Genomic DNA, 20472 nt, shown 5'->3' with positions numbered 1-20472 from the left:
TCCTGTTTTCACAACTGCTGACATATACCAGCCATCCAGTGGGACTATGATTTGCATTTGCATTCTAAGGTGGAGTAATAGAGAATACCCAATGTGTAATGCCACATTTCACAAACTCTTATCGTTGTCATATTCCATCTAACAACAACAACAACTGAGAACATGTATGCCAATTGCATATACAGTATATGGAGCTACATGTATTTTTTTGTTTAAGGTGCCAATATATAATATTTAATTAATATTTCTAATTCAACTTCTGAAACCTGAACAATCAGGCATACATGTATGCTCAAGTAATGTGTGGAATAAGAAGACATTTATACACAATATTTTCCACAAACCATACACATACTGTCCACCGTACATAGAATGATCTTGCATACGAAAATAGTCATTTTCCATAAATAGAAAAATGTTGATCTCTGTACTAGGACTCCTTAACAGTGAAATGGGTCTTTCCGCATGGTAGAAGCAAATTTTACCAAAGACTACACATACCCAAAGCCAAGTGAATGCAGATAGTCTGCCTAAAATACATATATATATATATATATATATATATATATATATATATATATATATATATATATATATAAAACAGTACATAAATATGTAAACATAAAATCAAATTAATCTAATATATCAGCTTCCTGCAACCCCATGCACAACAGCACTCAACCTGGGAAGCAGGATCAGTACACTAATCCAAATCAGAGCTCTGCTACTCAGTAAACAGCTTTATTATGCCTACAGGTGAATAGAGCAGCATAAAAACCTCAGCAATGTGCCTCTTCTTCCTTATCATTCAATCACAACATGGGTACAGTTCTAATCAAATAGTTAAAAACAGATCATCAAGCTGAAATTCACAAAACTGGCTGACCAACAATTAAAAATCTTTTATCAGGTAAGTCAGTTTATCTACATACTGTATATCTTCCTGGAGTTTTACTTTAATAATAAAAAACTCACCTTTGTTTTTTTTTATAGTACAAAGGCCTAAGGACGTTGTGTGACTTTATAATGTGTTCACATGGAAAAGCTGCCAAACACAGGCTTTCAAACTCCATGCCTCTGAGGTTGAGCGCAGTTCATGGTTACTTGTTATCATACATAAACAGAGGGAAAAAACAGAACAGGAGAGTATATCTCACAGAAATGGGTGTGATTCTGGAAGGCATCAGAATTGTACACATGTTGATGACTCATTTTGCAGAAATATTACCACATACATACAAAGTTAGTCACCGTGAGACAGTTAGGGTCTGTTGTTGGAATATTGCAGAGATAAGTCATGTTATTGTGAACCAAAAAGTCACAAACAAAGAGGAAGAAAACAGAGGAAAGTCTGGGAAGACAAAAAGCCATCAAACTTTGTACTTACAGCTGACCACTAGGAATGGCTAAATATAAATGATAAAACATGGAGAGGTCTTATCTAGTTAAGGATTTAATTCGTTCACCAAAGACTGCAAGTTACACAGCACAAGCAAGCTGCTGACTTGATTCTTCTGAAATTAGGCAAACCACCTGGGTCACCACTCTGGCCCCAGCCTACCAGAATGCTTCCTTGTCAACACATCTGTGTATAGCATATTGGATTGGCTCCTACAGCTGCTCCTAGCTTTCTAAGTTTAAAGCTGCGTACACACTTCCAATTTTTGTCGTTGGAAAGGATCTTTCACGATCCTTTCCAACGACAAGGGAGTGCACGATGCATGAACGATGCTGTACATACAGCACCGTTCATGCTCTATGGAGAGGGGAGGGGGGAGAGCGACGGAGCGGCACCCTGCTGCGCGCTCTCCCCTTCACTTTCATTAGGATCGGCTGTCGTCCATCGTCCGTGGATCCGGCAGGTCGGTCGTCCGGACGATGGACGACACCGACTGTACACACGGCAGATTTTCGCCCGATAATTGGCCGATGCCGATTATCGGGCGATAAAAATCTGACGTGTGTACGTAGCTTTAGTGCAGCTGTATGAGAATTACAAGAGACTATTTTTTGGTGCAATTCAGGCATAATAAAAGGGGAGTTATAGTATAAGCAGTAACTCAGCTAGCAAATGCACAAAAAGAATTATAAGACAATTTAACACAAACCGAACCACACATTATAAGACAAACTATAACATACTTATAAAACCCTTTCCCCACTAAATTCTAAACTGGACGGTTTTCAAAACTTTTAAATTTTTCATATCTGCAATAACTTTCACTTAATAGATTTACCTTTTGTAATAAAAAATAAAACATTAGGCACAATAAAAAAAAATATGTTTAAAGGTGTCCAACCATTTAGCTGTCTGAATTTAAATACTGACCAACTTTGTTTTCCTTCATAATTTTGAAGCTATTATCATTGTTGTAGATGTATTAATGATATTTATCCATTTATTTTAGGCTCATTCATATCATTACTGTAGAGTAGTATTCCTGTTTGTGACAACAGTAATGCCTATAGGGGAACCTGACAAACTGGGCTCCTAACAGGTTACATACCAAGGGTTTTATACTACTGGAGAAGTATAATATTTCACCCAAAACCCTTGTTATGAGACTCCTCAGGAAGAGCCAAATGAAGCTTATCAAATAATTAGGCTGCAAGCATAAAGTTGTCAAAAACAGAAAGTCCAGCCCACATTGTGGACATGACAAGGCTTGCCCCCTACATTTTTAAAGCTTCCTATATATTGTTGGAACAATTGACATGTATTTGTAAACAAACAAACAAAAAACCACACAAATCAAAAAGAACTCCAGACAGGATATAAACTATCCTCCATGTTTTTAAACCTCAAACAGTTTATGCTCTCCTCAATTTGAAAGTGTCTGCACCTGACTTTCTAAATTATTTCTCTAAAGACATGAATTGATGCAGCTAAAGGGGATCAGAAGTGATGGCGGATGCTTAGCCGCCAGATTAGACTACATGCTATGGCTACACCATGTACACCAACTCACAGAAGCAGGATTGTATTTCCAGACAATTCCCACCTCATTTACTTGTTTCCAGCACTGAAACATTGTTTAGCATTATTCTTTCTTCCAAATAGTACATGACAAAACACAAAACAGATGCACACAGCTGTGCATATTTTTTACTAAACTGCATTTTCTATTTTAATCCTTCTTAGTTTTACACGTCCAGAAAGACTGCTTTTCCCCGACAGCTTTTGGATTTTTTTTTTTTATTTGTAGGAAGATGGTATGCTGCAGAGAGAACAGTAGTTCTCTGTGTATGGTTACACACACAAGGCCTAAATTAAAGGCGACAACTTCAGTTTCTAGCAAACTCTCCTTCCATTGCAAGTTCCTATGGGTTACTCGATTACACATAGCGATTTGAAAAGATTTCTTGGCAACTAAATATATGAACTACCACACCCAAAAGAAAATTGTAAATCTTAACTTTCCCTACTTTACAACTGTGACAAGCGGCAAGTAAAATATGCCATCCCTGCTAAAGAAGACAAGTCCTGGGTGCTGTGGTAGGTAGCACCAGCAAAGGCTCACAAAGCATTCTATTGGATGTTTTTTGAGTATTCATTGGCATGCTGAATTTATCTAACTGTAAATCGGAAACCCATTATGATCTTGTATATTTTATAGCTCCAAATTATTATGCAGTGCTTTACAAAATCCACTGTCATGTCATAGGAGCTCACAATCTAACGTCCCACTGACAGTGATTTGTTGTTATTACATTACAAGACTCATTTCTGGGGGGAAGCCACTTAACCTAACTGCATGTTTTGGGGTGTGGGAGGAAACCCACGGGTAAACATGGGGAAAATATACAAACACCAGACAAAAATCCTGAACAAGATTGGATCCTGCAACCAAGTGCTGCATAAGCAAGAGTGCTAGCCACATATCGTGCTAACACACATTTGCCTTTTATTATTATTATACAGTATTTATATAGTGCCATTATATTACGCAGCGCTGTACAAAGTCCATAGTCGTGTCACTAACTGTCCCTCAAAGGAGCTCACAATCTAATGCCCCTACCATAGTCATATGTCACTAAATGTAGTGTCTAAGGTCAATTTAGGGGGAAACCCACGCAGACACGGGGAGAACCTGCAAACTCCATGCAGATAATGTCCTGGCTGGGATTCGAACCTGGGACCTAGCGCTGCAAAGGCCGGAGTGCTAACCCCTGAGCCACCATTTCATTGCTACCTAGCTACCTAGAATGGATAGAAAAAATTTCCAACGCTCCGAGTTTGGATCTTTATAATGCAGAATGTATATTAGCTTAGCTAGAAAGAGAACCCAAATACCACACATGCACAGGATTTAAAAGTTTAACAAACCAGTATTTTACACAAGGGTATAATAATACAAAATATAATACAGTTTTACAAAGCTTAAAGTTATCTCCCTTTTTTTTCCTCTGTAAATATATATGTAAATGGAGGCAGCCCTAATTATGGTTTACATATGCAGACTCCTTCTCAGAGATTAGAAGAATTACACATTTATTGTATTGTTTGTCTCGGTCAGTACAAGCATAATAGTCTGCTTCAACTGACTGTGCCAAAATTCCAGGGTGGCAAAAGATTTTCAAATCAGCATTCATTTAGAGGTTCCCAGACTGTATTGTTTACCATACAGATAATACACAAATCTGTACATGATAATGATTGAAACAGACACAACAAGGCCGCAATAAAAATGATAAATCCTAACACTTTCATAGGAGAGCCACAAGATTGGATATATAAAGGAATGTCAAAGTAAAATTACAAAAGATTACAGTACAGTGCAAGATTGAGGGGAAGTTCATTCTCATAATGGTTTCTATAGTAAGTAGAACCTTTTAATGCTTGCGTTGAGGATGAGCAGGAAATTAAAATGTTCTTGTGTGTATGTTCAAAAAAGCACTACATAGTATATTGCATAAAGTTACTCTTCAATAGGTCTGGCAAAGAAGACTGTGCCAGCAGGGACAAGAAACAGGCAGTCCCATAAAAGGGACCAGCTTACTATTCCCGCAGTGAACTCTGTTTGATATTCTGAAGTTCACGGTTATAGAAGCAACTGGAATTGAACGAGCCCGATGTTAGATCATCCGCTGAAAAGCCATGAGCTGTACTATTACATTGTCTTTACACTGCACATCTGTTCCCATAGCAACTAAATCCAACTGATCTGCAAACCACTACAGGCTTGTCAATCAAGAAAGGATTTTTTTAAATTAAAAACATATGCAATATAAGCAGCATTTATTGCAGCACAACCATAAACTCAACAAAAATGCATAAACCTAGGAAAAAGCATTTATAATATTTGTAACCAATGCTCATTTTCATCTGAAGGCCTATCAAAAAGTATTTTTAAAGAATTTACACTTGCACATCTGCATACATTGATATTAGAAAGGTTGCTATAAACTTTTAGTTCATAACATAAAAAAATTATATATTTTTTCACATTTGCCAGAAATGATAAATTAAACATGGCCGGTTTTTTAAAGCAAAACGATTGCTTTTAACTGGTAACTCAGGCCTGGGCATAACCTTTTGCAAATAAAAGGCAAAAGAATCAGATAACCTAGTAGCAATTTCAAGGCATTTATTTATATTTTGATATACACAACTACATGACTTTAAATCCAGGGCTTGCAGCTCTACGTGTAGTGAGCGTGCTTACAAAAGGTGAAGGTACAAAAAAGGTAGAAAAGGGGAGAGTCACAAGAGAGTGGTACAGGATGGGAATAGAATAGGTGGGACAGAAGTGTCTTCTTGGATCTGCTTGGATCAATCCTCAAACCAAAACTAAACCACACATCATACACAGTCCTCACTCTGAACACAGAGATTTCAGCTTTGGAAAACAAATCACTCAAAGACACGGCACAATCTTTGTCTACATGGCAAAGATGTTTTTTTCCAGCCCTGGGCCAAAACCTGGAATAAACCATTTAGGCTAGGCATGTATCACCACCATCAGACCCAGAAAGCTCCACAGTTCTGTTTTTGTTGGCATTTAAAACTACCAATAACAGTGAGACAGACTGGATAATTGATTTGACCCCCATCTGCTTGCTAACTACAGAAACAAGAGGTTGAAAAGGATTGACAATAGTTTCTATTATAATAAACAGTAGCTGTCAGCATTATTTATTCCAAAAAACTTTCCCCCCCTTCACTAATTTAGACAAGAATGTTAAGCCAAACCATATTCAGGCTTATGGGGTGGTTTTGATCTTGTAAGTGTTGGTAGGTAATTAGATTTTGCCTTCACACTGAAAACCTAGATACGTTTATGGGCAGCCGTGAATAACAGTATGGATGACTCCAATGATGCTCACCTTTAAAAATGATAAACAGATTGCAGGGAACAGAAATAAATCTCTAGTAAAAAGTGGAAATCAGGAACTGCCTGTCTGTAGCCTTTTCACTTTGTGAGCAGGAACTACGGTGGAAGTTTTACACAACCCACTGATACCCAATGCAGGCTTTCCCTAGGGGATAATTCTTCACATCTACTGTTTTCTTTTTCAACAAAGAGAAATATTTTGCACTCAAACTTAAACCTTAGTGAGGTTGATTAAAGTCAGAAAGCTGTTCCGCATTTTAGGCAGGAGGCAAAGAACAGGCAATGCTGAACACAGATTTAATGGCTTTGCTTACAAAGCTTCTGTCAATTTTAATACAGATACATTATGTAGCTCTAAATTCCTATGTAAAAATCATATGATATGGTGGATGACACACTGAAACCTGAACATCAGGCTAAGGGGGCGCTGCAGTTTTGAGTGGTTACTGTTCTGAATGTGAGTTTGCCATGTGTTGCAAAACTGCAACCTTTTTTTTCTGAGATACAGATCTCATTCCAAAGCTGAAGTTTATTCTGCTTAAATTTTGACCATCTTGTTTCCACTGATGTTCTTTATCAACTTCCTAATTTTTCTAATAATTTACAGCCAGAGGAGTCACATTAGGGTCTCCTTAATGCAATGCTGGGAGATCCAGTTGGATCAGCCAGTAGGGTGCTGTACACAACTTCTTGAAAATATCACAACACCATGCCTCAGTATTCTTCTTAAAAAAGAACTTAACTGCTGTGTGCTGGTAGGGCTTTTGCCATGTCAAAATGTAGACAGCAATTTATACTATAAGGGTGCTTTTTTCTAACACTGTGGGATACAGGTTCAGTCCGTTGCAATCACCATTTCCTCCACCCCTGCTTTCAGGTTTCCAAAGCATCCTCTTTGACCACTAAGCAGGCAATGATGATGTAAGTCCTGGACATAGAAACAAAAGTTCTATTGTCCCCAACCCCAGATCCATTCTGGGAATAAATAAGCAAGGAGTCTACACTGAATGGTGTATGAGCCGTATAAAGTACACAGAAAATAATACATTGGTATGGGAATGAGGAAGAAGTATTCACTACATTCTATAAAATTGTAACATTTTTATAGATTTAGTTTTGGTCTGACTTCGGTGAGGAATTATGCAAATATAGCAATGTCTTGAAAGTTGAAGGTTGCCCTAGAATCAGGTGAACCTCACAAGGCAACCGCCACATATAATAATGAGTCTCAAGAACTTAAACCCACAGCAAATGACTGGTGCAACCTGGAAAGCAAAGTTGGCTGTTTTCCAGTCTGGAATGAGGAAGGGTCTATTTTGCTGGCTGAAGCTATTCCAGTCAATAAGCATCACATGGTGAAGCTACAGCAAATTGCCTCAATTACCATACTACTAAATGTACCGCTATGCTTTAGAGTAAAGAAAAAATAATTAAATCCTTAAACAGAAAACACAATGATACAAAATGTTATTCAAAAACAAATAGCACTGCAATATCCCCCCCATTAATTATGTTTAAACTGAGTGGGAAAAAATTGTATTTGGGTGGTGGCCCCTGTATTGTGACCGTGTACACTTTCCAGTAACCACCCAAAAACGCCCAGGAACTAAACTCACCTTTATTCACCTCTCCCTATATTGCATTTCTCAAGAAAACTATAGAAAAGTGTTTAAAACACTATACAGGAACTATGTTTAAAGCAGACCTACCTTTTTACTTTACATAAAAGGGTAGACAACCTTTGTTAAAAAGTAAAAAAAAAAAAAGAGTGTTTATTTTTTAATGAGAAGCCCATGGCCTCCTGGGGGGGGGGGGGAGGGTATCCCAGAAGGTTTAAGGCTGTTCCTTCTGCGCATGTCCAATCTCAGGCATGCACAAAAAAGGCTTTCCTGCAAAAAAAAGGGTGGATCTCACGTATGCAGTTATAGGATCTCAAACCTGCACAGTGTGAAATCCAGTGATGAAAGCAAAAGCCGAAAGAAAATGGAGGCGCCCACTGGTTTCTAAGTCCTGGAAAGAATCAAGGAGTGGGACCAAATCAAAGTAAAGGTAAAAGTGTCATTTTTTAGCTTTGACCCACAAGTAGTCAGAGTAGAGTCAGTTGGAAATAGTGGACAAAGCATGTAAAATACGCCTGTGTAATTAAAGTTGTTTTTGGGGACACACCAGGATAAGGAAGCCTTTGCATACTTGCTCCCCAAGGTAAACAACAGTCTAAGGGAGCAGAGGTAATGTGATCCACTGCAGTGCCCCGCAATTCATTTTTAAATGGTACACCAATGCAGAAATACAACACATAGAGCTCTTTATATAAAACAGGGAATCAGACTTTCCCTTAAAACATTCACTTGTGGGAATCTTCAATAGCAGTAATTAATTTCCATGAGGAAATGTTGAAGGAAAGTCAGACTCCCTGTTTTATAAATACATAATGGGTGTAGTAGGGCACAGCAATAAAAAAAATATAGTGAAATACCAGCATTTACCAAAGCACACCTTGGCATGTGTTATTGCAGCATAATACAGTATGAACATATCCTTATTTTTTATTGTTTACATTTAGTTCTTTAAATGATTATCTTAATGCATTTCTGATTTTAGGTTCTGTGTAGTGAATAGAAGGTTTAGTACTGCTGTCACGTTTAAATGCTGTTGGAGGCTCCATTGGAGAGATTCCTTCATTTCCTGTCTGGTAAAACAGTTTTCTTCAAGACAGAACCGAGTGAGCGAGCATTTCTCTAACAGCAACAAAAAAGAAAGTAGAAATGCTATTTTTGAACAATGGAATGCCAAAACCTTTTCTCAGCTTCTAATGGTATTCTGTTTTCTGGATGCAGTTATCAAAACACTAATTAATAATAAACACATAGGCCTCACCAATAAACTAAAAAAAAAAATGTTTATTTCATTTTAAATAAAATAGAACATTACTGAGGTAATTTTGGAGATGAAACCACATCTGGAAACACTCTGTAGCTGCTGTACAGTTTCTACTGAACACTTCTGACTTTGGCTGATTTATCTCGTCAATGATACAAGAATCTGAACTCTGACTATATGAAATGTAAAAACCACAAAATGTCTTTTTTTCTGACAGTAAAGCTCTCTTTTTTCCTCCAGCTCTCTATGCAGATAACACATTTAACATATAAGTATACGCTAACTTTCATTGCCAAGTGCGAGCAGTCGCAGGAAGAAGAACCTGGAAGAAGAGAGAAGAAAATATCGGAGCCTGCCGAAGAGGGCCAAAGACGGATAGCAGGACGAAGCAGGACCCGACAGAAGAAACCTCCCGACAGATAGACTGATCTGCGGAATTGAAGGTTAAGTGTGATTTTTATTTGTTTTGGGTTTACTTCCACTTTAACTCGAAGCAAAAATATTCCTACATACAAATCTCATAATTCAACTATCAAAAATAAAACTCCATGTTTATTTATGCATTAGGCTACTCAGAAATGTGGCTCAGCAACTAGTAATTTAAAGTGGAACTGAAGTTCCACTTTTAGAAATACACAAGCCTACCTGGCTGATTGTCCCAAGTATCTGGCAAAACATGGAGATGAGAAAAGCCGGCAATCCCAGCTTCCCCTGTGTGTGCCTGGAATTAATGAAATACTGCATGCCTTCTTGGGACATCATACTTTTATAAAAGGTATAAGATATAACTTATGAACAACATTTGCAACTAGCAGTCCCCCAAACCTTTGAGACATCTAAAGTTAACACCCAAGCTCCAGGTAGCTGACAACTAGCGCAAACTGTTTCTTCTGTGGTGTCTGAAATAATTTATCTATCCTAGGATTCTTTTAGAGCAGCAGTTGTCAATCTGAATGGATACAAAATTGTGCTATGCACCCAAAAAATGTTGCCTAATATATTTTAAAATAATGTTATGACAGCAGAAAGTAATGGCATGACCATGTAAACAGAAAGGAATTGGGTGAAAGAAAGATTTGAAATTATTATTGAGACCTATTGTAGTCACAGAAACCCAGTCTTTGGCTCAACCATGCACACAAGCAAACTGCACACAAGAAAACATAAAACTAATATGTGAGACATTAATACATACTGTATAATTGTCCATTAAGGTATATTTATACTTTTTAATATTTTCTAAGTGTGGATGAAGTGGGGAAGGATTAGGACTCATTTTACCTATACTGCAGTCAGAGGGGTCATCAGAGAGAGTGCGTCATTGCCAGTTAGTGAAAGGAAATCCATATAAAGCCTTTGAGGAGTTCTATCCTCTCGCTGATCCATCTAAAAATTTGGGGTATACATACACTTTAAGCCTGTTGTATTTTAGTAAAACAAACTGGGTAAAAATAAAAATATGGAGTAAAAATGGACAACCAAGAGAAACTTTGCCTATTTTTTGACAAAGCTATGACATATTTCAAAAATCACTAGGCATACAAGACTAGACTGCCTCTCCAGTATATTCAACAATTTTACTGTTTATCTACAACCCCTGTGCCTGTTATTTTTGGTAGTCAACTGAGACAGATTAATCAGAATTTCAATCTAAACACACATGTAATGAAGAAGTAGTAGATTTAAATCTGTAGCAGCAAGAGAGAGGGGAGGTTGCACAGATTGCCTAACAGGTCCGATTTAGTAATTGCTTAGGTGATACAGAAGTCAGAAAAGTAAATACATTGTGTGCGTTTTGGTGTCCTATAGCACAGATGTATATTGATGTACTGCATATGTATGTATGTTGTGGTTTAATTAAAATTAAGGCAACTCATTGTAGATACCTGTGCAATAAAAGTTTTACCACAATGCATTTGTGCGAAAAAAACAAACTTGATCTAGTGTGCATTTAAACATGCCTTGGTATGAGTTTTGCTGCATTTGAAATAACGCAAATGTAAAACATATCTGCCAAAAAGGATAATATAATTCTGGCTTAGAGGCTTTCTCTGTAATATATTAAAACTTACTACAAATACAGTAGTGTTCTTTCGTTTTCAGTGACTGTCCTTTTCACAACCCCTAGATTTATTTGTCTGCCTGCCTCATTTTTCAGTTTCCTAAGGCTGTAGTGGAGATCAGAGAAGTGACACACACACACACACACACACTTTGGGCAACCTAGATAACATGGAACATAACAAGGTAATGCAGAGAATCTTTTTTTATTTCCTCTACCAGGCAGATCCTATCTTGTAGGCATTGAGCAAAATAAGATGCAAAATATTGAGGTGACTTATCAGTGAGACAGCCTTTTCAAAATGTCAGGTAACCAATGGTAGTTCACATACTTGTTTTTAGTATGCGTTTCCTTTATTCATTTGCCATTTCAGCTAAAACATATTACCCTAACCAGAAACTCCATTTAGGATTTAGTGATATGAATATAAAACAATAAGAACCAGTAGGATTAAGACTGTGAAAGCATGCTCATGTGGGTTTATATTCCCACAAACTCTGGTGTGTGCCTGCATGTACTGCAACTAGGAACTTTTACCTATACAGACACCGCCACTATTTGCAGTACTCATCCATTAAATGTGTAACATGCAAGGGGTGAAGAAAAACAGTCTGCACTTACACAACAACCATTGTGCAAGTTTATCTTTGCTGGGCATGGCATTCAATCCCTCCTTAAATAGGGATCCTTTAAATAAAGCTGTATAGAAGATAGAATGGGGGATCTGGTAGCAAACCATTATCCCCTGATGACTCCCGATATGCTCAGCAAGTAGGTATGAATACAAACCCTTGTTAGTTTAAGAACCTGAGGTCTGCCCAATATGGGTAAATGTTTGGATACATAAAATATTTAAAGGAGTTTTTTCCTGGCCTTGCACCATGCCAAAACCATGTCTCTGCTGAGCAGGACATTAGCCCGATATCCTGATATGCAAAGCTAAGAGAGAGCCAGGATGAGTCAATGCTCCTCTTGACTCATGTGTTGGAGTTAAAAGCTTGAATACACAACCAAGACAATCACAAGTGTAGTGCAAAAAAGCAGGAGAGACTAAACACAGATTTTCAGAAATTCCATTCATCCTAGAAATTTTAGTATTATGAGTTTGGGGAGGGAAATAAGAGGCCTTTTTGACCTGCAAAGGAAGCTAGAATCTAGGTCCAATTTCAGAATATAATATAAATGTTTAAGCAGTGGAATATTCTGCATAGGATACAGTAATTAAGGGAAGTTAACCATTTTGAGGAGACAAATTCTGACAAATAGTGATCTTGCTAAGTGAGCAATTAGCCAAGAGAGAAGTATAGTTGAGATGAAATAACACGGTTGGGGGTTTTACCTATTCAAATAAAGGATAAACTTTATGGTCCCTGGACACTTCAAAAGCATGTGTTATCACATTTAGAGTTTTGGTAACAGACCTCATTCTTGTATTCTTTGGAGAATCCAAAGTTGAGGGTGTACAGTATATTCTTTTTGACTGGGATGTTGTTAGGACACTTGGAACTTAAAAGAAAGCCATCTGCAAATAGTGCAGTCCGTACCTCCTCAGATCCCACCCAACCCTGTGAGCCTTGCTACCTACTAAGGCTGTGATGCTGAAGACTTAATTAGCAGAGTTTGTTTTTGTAACTTTGAAAATGAGCATGACCTAGGTTTAGGGTTCACCAGAAACCAGACCATTGTTAGCAGGGAATGTAAGAGCAGGTGTCCAAAAAAAGAAGCAGGTCTCAGGGTCAGACAACAGGTTTTACAACATCTCCCGGGTAGCAAGAGCTCAGTCTTGAAGCATTAGCAGCAAAAAGAAAGGCCCTTGTTTGCAAATAACTCTGCCATGCTTTGTACAAGAAATGTATAATTTTAAAAGAAAGAACTGTATACTTTATGTTTTATAGAAAAACAACTCATATTTAAAAGTACTGGTCAGAAAAAAATGTATTTTTTTATTATTGATTACATGGGGGACAAAAGATTTTTACAAACAGAGCCTACAATGTATGTATTATTTTGTCATCTTAAGTAACGAAAAAAAATTGCCAAACAGGCTGGAAATGAAAATGTAAAAATGGCTCTGGTCTAGAAAGGTACAAGATCTCAAATGGTTAAACAACATATTTGTCCATGTCTCAAAAATTTCAAACCGTCATTTTGAATCAGAGTGAACAGTGGCCAAGTTGATCTTCCATCTCAATTTTTAGGCAAGACTTTATTTGGCTAATTAACCTTAGGTAGGGAACTCTGCAGTCTATTCATATTTACCATTGCCTTCTTCATGGCCTTTCAGAATAATGCTCTTTTCCCAGTTAAAGTTTTGGTGAGCAGCAGGGGAATGAATACTTGCAATTACGTTTTTATTTTTTCCTCTTTGTAAAAAATTTGAAAACATTATAATAGTTTCCTTGTAATGTTAATAAAGCGATGTAGAAAGATAAACAATCAAGATATGCCCAAAAACAATTCAACATACTGAAAAAAAAACCTGTATCCAGCCAATACAATACAAAGTTAATAACGCATTTCTGTGAACATATGCAAAATAAGCACCGTCATGCTGAGATTGCCCGATCTTTCCTGTGCTTGGAGAGTTGGATTAAAATACTTGAATGTTGTCCAGGGGTTTTATATTTCGAATTAGCCAGTGTCAGTGTACATGTTTTCGTGGAGAGTGTAGTACTAATATTAACTGCCCTTATTTCCCAAAGTAACCAGCAATCTTAGACGTTACTATTTCACCTGCATTATGGGCTATGAGTTAGCAATGTATACTGACATTATTGAATGATGGATTTAATTTTTTAATAGGCACAACATATGAATGGAGTGTGTGCTCCTGTATTTGCTTGTGTTTCCTATGAATTGTCCATCTCTTCCAACTATCCAAAATCATGCTGCTTGGTTAATTAGCTTAAACTACATTGTCCATGTGTGTAGGTAAAAACCTTTTAAAAGGTTATATCAAGTGCTGTCTACTAAATAAAAATACAATGAATGCTGTAGCAAACTAAAAGTGCTATAATGATGTGTATTTGACAGGATAACAATGAATGCCACATACACTTGATTATAAAATACAAACTTTATGTAAGGTGTGTAAAATTGTCTTTGAGATTAACTAAACAGAGAGCTCTTTAGTAACCTAGTGAACACTTTAGAGTGTTTAAGAGTGTCAGTAGTGGTTATAATATAATAAGAATATTTATAGGACTGAGTGCCAACACTTGTTCAATGAATGAAAGATTAGAAGGAAAAGAGAAAGCAGGGTCTTTCTAGGCACAAAAAATAAAGTTGTAGGAAGGCTCCTCTGCACACATCCACCAGGACCTGGAGACAATATAACGCCGATTTGGGGCTCCCCACGCAGATTTATTTCCCAATACCATCCTCATTGGGACTCTTACCAGATATACTGAAACCACTGTTCCTATCATTGGAGAGATGCTGTTATTACCTCATTTAAAACTCAATTTGGAGGCATCATTTCCTCCCTACATTTGCAACTAGCATTGCCACCTGTTCTACAAGACCATACTTAATTACTTTGTGCCAAAGATCTGTTGATAAACCGATACCCCTAGGGAAGCCTTTTAGGGCGAAACGCGTCGGGTACAGCTATCAACATGAACAAATGATTGGAGATTGTATTATTTGTATGGCAACAAATTTACATGATTGGCTAGATGCCTGATGTCTAGAGCCCCCTTGGGCCAAATTGTGAATGCTTACACCAACAAACAATTTTTTGGTTTTGAGTTGAGTTTTTTCTTATGTTAAAGCGACTCTTGGGGCCAATGTTATACTGTTTGTATCACAAGAAAAGATTGTGACCTATTTTTGAAACTGTTATGTTTTCTCTGTTAGTCTCTAAGTATTGCTTATTGAATTTACAATACAACTTTATTTTTGTGCCTAGAAAGACCCTGTCTTCTCTTTTGCTTCTAACCTTTCAACCTAGTGAACATACCTAGGAGTGTTTTAGGGCTTTAAGCCCACTTTTATATAAAAAAAAACAAAAAAAAAAAAAAAAACAAGTTTACAGATTTCCCAAGTAGGTGATGTTCCCACACAGACTGCTGCTCCCTTGGCTCAGACACACGGGTTTGTTCAGACAGGCAGTGCCTTTTTCTCTCTCTCATTACTTTTACAAATCTGGCTTAGCAACCTGTCTGTTTAGGCTAGACCGGTCCGTGTACACACACACACACACACACACACACACACACACACACACACGGCCATATCCCATCCTGTATAGGAGGGGTACCTTTTGTCCACAAACAAGAGATATCCCTATTTTTCCTGAAGAGGCGGATTTACCTTGTGAAATGCGTAGAAAAACTGGGTGCACTCTTTTAAGGTGACCCTGACAGGAATATGGAACCTTGTGTTTGTTTTGTTGTTTTAATATTAATTTTATGATGGTGTGATTTTTAATGTTATTTAATAAAGTGAGTTCATTTATATTTTGATAAAATGATTTCTGTTCTGATGCTACCTGAAAAGTCCCACTAATTGGTGAAATACCACAAATTTGTCATTCATATTTATTAGGCATGTAGCCATGTCAAAATCGACAGGGTGGATATTTCATTACTATTAACAAACAGTTTCTTTGACTCCTAATCAAACATGTAGGTATTCTATGATGGCAGAGCTGAGTAACCATCACTCCCCTCAGCACCACAAAGGATTAAACAACAGAGAAGGGGAGGGGTGATATACAGCACATTGGGTCTACTTCTGATGACTTTTTCAATTGCAGTCATGTATTCATCCTACATAGTCTTTGTCCCGTTCTGTCACATTACAACCTAAAAATAAAATTTTGTTTCCCTTATATGTAATGGACCTGACAAAACAGTGTGAATTAGTGACAAAAATATCACACGTATATAAGCTAAATATATCTAATACAATTAATTATCTTAATTGGCCACATAATTAGTTGATTAGGGTCCACCTGTGTGCCAAATAAAGTGTCACATGACTTGTCAAATGATATCTGAATATGCAGAAAATAGGTTGGTTCTGAAAGGCCCCTGGCTATGCCACACCACTAAACAAACAACATAAAGACTCAACAGGGCATTAATGTAAGGTCCAATGAGGGCACCAAAAAATACTGAATGAGATGCAAATATCCATAGCAGAGATGGGAGTATCTGTACACTCCATAGGGTGGGACATTATGGAAGAGTGGCCAGAAAAAAAGTAAAATATTTCAGTCTGCCAGAGATTTGTCACAGGGCCACTATTCACCTTTAGACAGGACAATGACCCTAACTATACTGCTGAAACTACAATGGAGTGTTAAGGGAAACATTTGAATATCTTGGAATGGCCCTGTCAAAACTCAGAGCTGAATCTATGTGACTTGCAGCTGTAACCGTAAATGTGAATGTACTTTTGCACATTGATTATTTCTATTTTTTGTTTGTGTCATATATTCATATAATAAAATCATATATTGCACCTTTAAAATGTTATGCATATTTTATAAATGGAATGGTCCTAACCCCAAAACAACATTTGAATTCCTTGTTGCAGGTGATAAATCAGGAAAACACAAGAGGGGTACTAGCTGCACAACTGATGTAAAAGGAAAGTTAGGGTATCACTATGTACCTGGAAACCCAGGTAGGACAAAGAAGAAAGAAAAAAATGATTAAGAACGTCCTCTGCTGGAGCTATACTTAAAAATATCTGTACTGCTGTCAACACACTCTGAATGGATAAATGCACTCATGGAATTGACATTTTGTTCAATTTGAACCGGGGCATGTTGGTAAAAACGCTATGCATACAAGCCATCTGTTATTATACATTTACAGCATGAATATATATGGAAAAAAGCACACACAATTAGAAATAAAGCAGTTATTAGCACATCTCAAATAACACAGCTAGAAACAATAGTTTTTGTGGCACAAAAATACTAGGATTTATAGTCACATATATTTAAATTCACAATCAATACTGTATCATATAAACCTCAGGTAGCCCAAAGCAAAGGCCACTAGCAATAAAAATAAATAAAGCCAATAAAGTAGAAATACTGAACATCTAAAGTGCTGAGCAGCCATTTGAAAAGCTGCAGAAATAATTCAAGGACACACAACAGCTGCAGTACCAAGAAAGAGCAAGGAAACAAAATACAAAGGTTTTGACTACAGCAGGAAATAAACATGGTTTTGCAAAGCAAAAAAAAAAAAAAAAAAGTCTCAGCACAGATTTAATATTGGGGTTCTAAATTTAAAACACCCAGTCAGAAACAGAAAACTAGGTAATTTTGCCTAATAAAATGGTAAGGTATGCAATGTAATTTTTTTTTAATACTGAAAGGTTACACTGCAATTTTTTACCATATCAAAAAGGTTTACAGAGCACAAAGCAATTAATATGCAATGGGTATTGTTGAGACGTATACGCTCTGTGTAGGTCAGCATCACCTTTGCGTCAGCAAGAACATTACCCAACAACTACAGCTCAGTCTGTATTCTACTAATAATCCACACCATATGAGCTGGGATACAGAATTTCAACAATAACGGAGAAAAGGTAAAATACCAATGCATAAAATGCATGGGGACGACAAATTCATAGTAGCACAAACTCTGAGAACAAAAGAATACTTGAGCATGCATATACCTTCTTTATATGCAGCTATTCAGTGGACAAAGAGATATGTTTGCAGCATCCTTTCCTTTTCTGGCTCTTTACAATTAAATTATTAGGTAAATTAAAACCATAAAGAAAAAACAAACGCACAGATAAACCAATACAAGATAGATTATGATAGCCTAATGCTACAAATCAGTTTATTTGCTTGTCAGCAATAACCTCATCTGCAGCACATTGATTTTGTGGTATTGTATATTTGCAATTGTCAACTTATGGCTAAATATTTCAGTAGAAAGTGACTAAAATTAATTATGTATTTATATTTTTGTAGTTATTTTAAATCTTTTGCCATTTTGTCATGCTGATATGACATTGCATAACAAAGGAAATATACAATAGTGCATATTACAGATCAGAACCCACACACTTATTCAATGTATATCACACAATTGCTACAAATAACAGTAAATGAGTTAAAATAACACAAACAAAAAGAATCCTTAGAACTCCTAAGGGGCCCCCCCGATTAGTATTTATTGACACATTACCACATATGCAAAGGTTAGCCATTGTTTTAAATAGTGGTAAAAATAGAAGTTTACCAGTATGTCTGTGTTTATTTACATATTAATCTGTTTATTAGGTGTAATGGTGACAATACTGCCAAATTACAACACTTATACAAAGATCTGTAGAGTGTAAAGGGGGAAAAGGAGTGAATCAAGCCTTAAGGTGCGTACACACTTCCAATTTTTATCGTTCCAATCGAACGACGAACGATCGATTGGGCAAAAAATCGTTCGTAAAAAAGTAACCAACGACGCCGACGAACGAGGAAAGTCGCTGGAAACGAACGACCGGACCGGCGGATCGGATTGGACGACGATCGTTGAACATCGTTCGTGTGTACGGTCGTTCGTTGATCGTCCATGGCCTGAGCATGCGTGATGAACGAACGTCCGTTCACTTTCCTGTCGTGCACATAGTTCCTCTATCGCTTAAACGATCGTATCTATTGTGTGTACAATATCTACGAACGATCGTGTCGTTAACTCTATGTGCAGTATCGGTGCTATACGATCGTTCATATATATCGTGCAGGAACGTTCGTCGTTCGTTTTCCGACGATAATAATTGGAAGTGTGTACGTAGCTTTAGGCTAGGTACACACATGCAATAATTGTTGTCAGAAAGGACTAACAACAGATCAAAGATTGTTAACTATTATTTTGAACATTCGTATTGTGCACAATTCTGTACATGCTGTAACGATACAATCGTTTAAATATAATCCACCAAATATGTACACACACTAGATACGATCGTTTGAACGATGCAGGAAGTGACGCTTACTGGAGAAAGTGTACTGCAGAACAATCCACTATCACTGAATGACAATACACACAATAGATAGTGAACAATCGTCGCCCAAATGTATCTGCCAGGACATTCATTCGTTTCCAACGACACTCCTCATTCATCTGCGTCGCTGTGCATTTTTTTTGTTAACGATTATCGAACGATCAGTCGCTAATCCTTCATTTCCAATGACAATTATTGCACGTGTGTACGTAGCCTTAGGCAGGCCATACATGAGGGATACTTTGCAAACACAAAGAAGGATCAAACATTAGCTTGCTCCATACAGTGCCTTGTGACCCCCCCCCCCACAATTATTTTTTCCTAATAAATGTCCAGAATTAAGATCTTCTTTTGTACATATCTTTTCAAGCAGCAAAATGTAAATTCAAGTAAAAGGACTATTTTAATTTCCAAGCCAATTACCAATGTAGCTTTTTAGTGTTAAGCACAAGCAATTTGCATAGGTTTTGCTGGTTTATCTCATACATATGTCCTAGGTATCTCAAATAACAGTATAATCTGTTAAAAAGATTAGTAGTTTTTAGGCATCTTCGCACATTTTTGAACCTGTCACATAATCTCAGAAACAAATTCCTCGTTAATTATTATTATTTTTTTTTTACAATACCTAGCAATTACAAAACCTTATGCAGTGCATGTTAAAAGGTACATGCAAGCTGCTACACTGGACAACACAGAGCTATGGGACTGAATGCCACAAGCAAGCTAGTTAGGTGCAACACTTACACCTTGTGTGATCCCATTCGGGTGTCCACAATACCGGCAGTAGCACCAATGTCCAGAACAAAATGTAGTTTTATTATCTAGTTAGTGTGCTGTGATGCAATTCATTGTTTTTAACACTCCAAACACACCTTATTAATGCACTACAGCACAACTCGAAAGTGCACTGTGCATTAAAAAACGAGAAGTATTCACTATATTTGTGAGCAATGAGATGCACTGGGCAGCCCATTTAAATAGGTTACCCTAACGCAGCACATTAATAGGAGCATACAGCAAAGTGATGCATTCTTAACATAGCAGTCATAGGGTGGCCAAAGCCTTACTGTGTATTTGCACTGTGCATGAATGTGTGTTGGGTTGACATTAAATATCAGTGGAAATGCACTCTATAACACATATGATGTGCTCCTGTGAACACAAAATTGTAAGGACTAAAACAACCATTTAAAGTCAAAAGCTGAAATTAAA

General features: G+C 37.1%; 1 protein-coding gene across 6 annotated transcripts in view; it reads right to left on the bottom strand.

Annotated features, from left to right (window-relative positions):
- ANKRD12 (ankyrin repeat domain 12) overlaps positions 1-20472 on the bottom strand; it is a 63746-nt gene that overhangs the window by 40212 nt on the left and 3062 nt on the right. The window contains exon 1 of one of the 6 annotated variants that reach the window (XM_072411434.1): positions 976-1291. The exons of the other annotated variants lie outside the window; for them this stretch is intronic. The gene's annotated coding sequence lies outside the window, so the exon portion shown is untranslated. Of the gene's footprint in view, positions 1-975; positions 1292-20472 lie in introns of those variants that run through there. 6 annotated transcript variants of the gene reach the window in all.

Source organism: Pyxicephalus adspersus, chromosome 5 (genome assembly GCF_032062135.1).
Source record: "Pyxicephalus adspersus chromosome 5, UCB_Pads_2.0, whole genome shotgun sequence".
NCBI classification, from domain to species: domain Eukaryota; kingdom Metazoa; phylum Chordata; class Amphibia; order Anura; family Pyxicephalidae; genus Pyxicephalus; species Pyxicephalus adspersus.
This window is presented reverse-complemented; position numbering and strand designations above follow the sequence as displayed.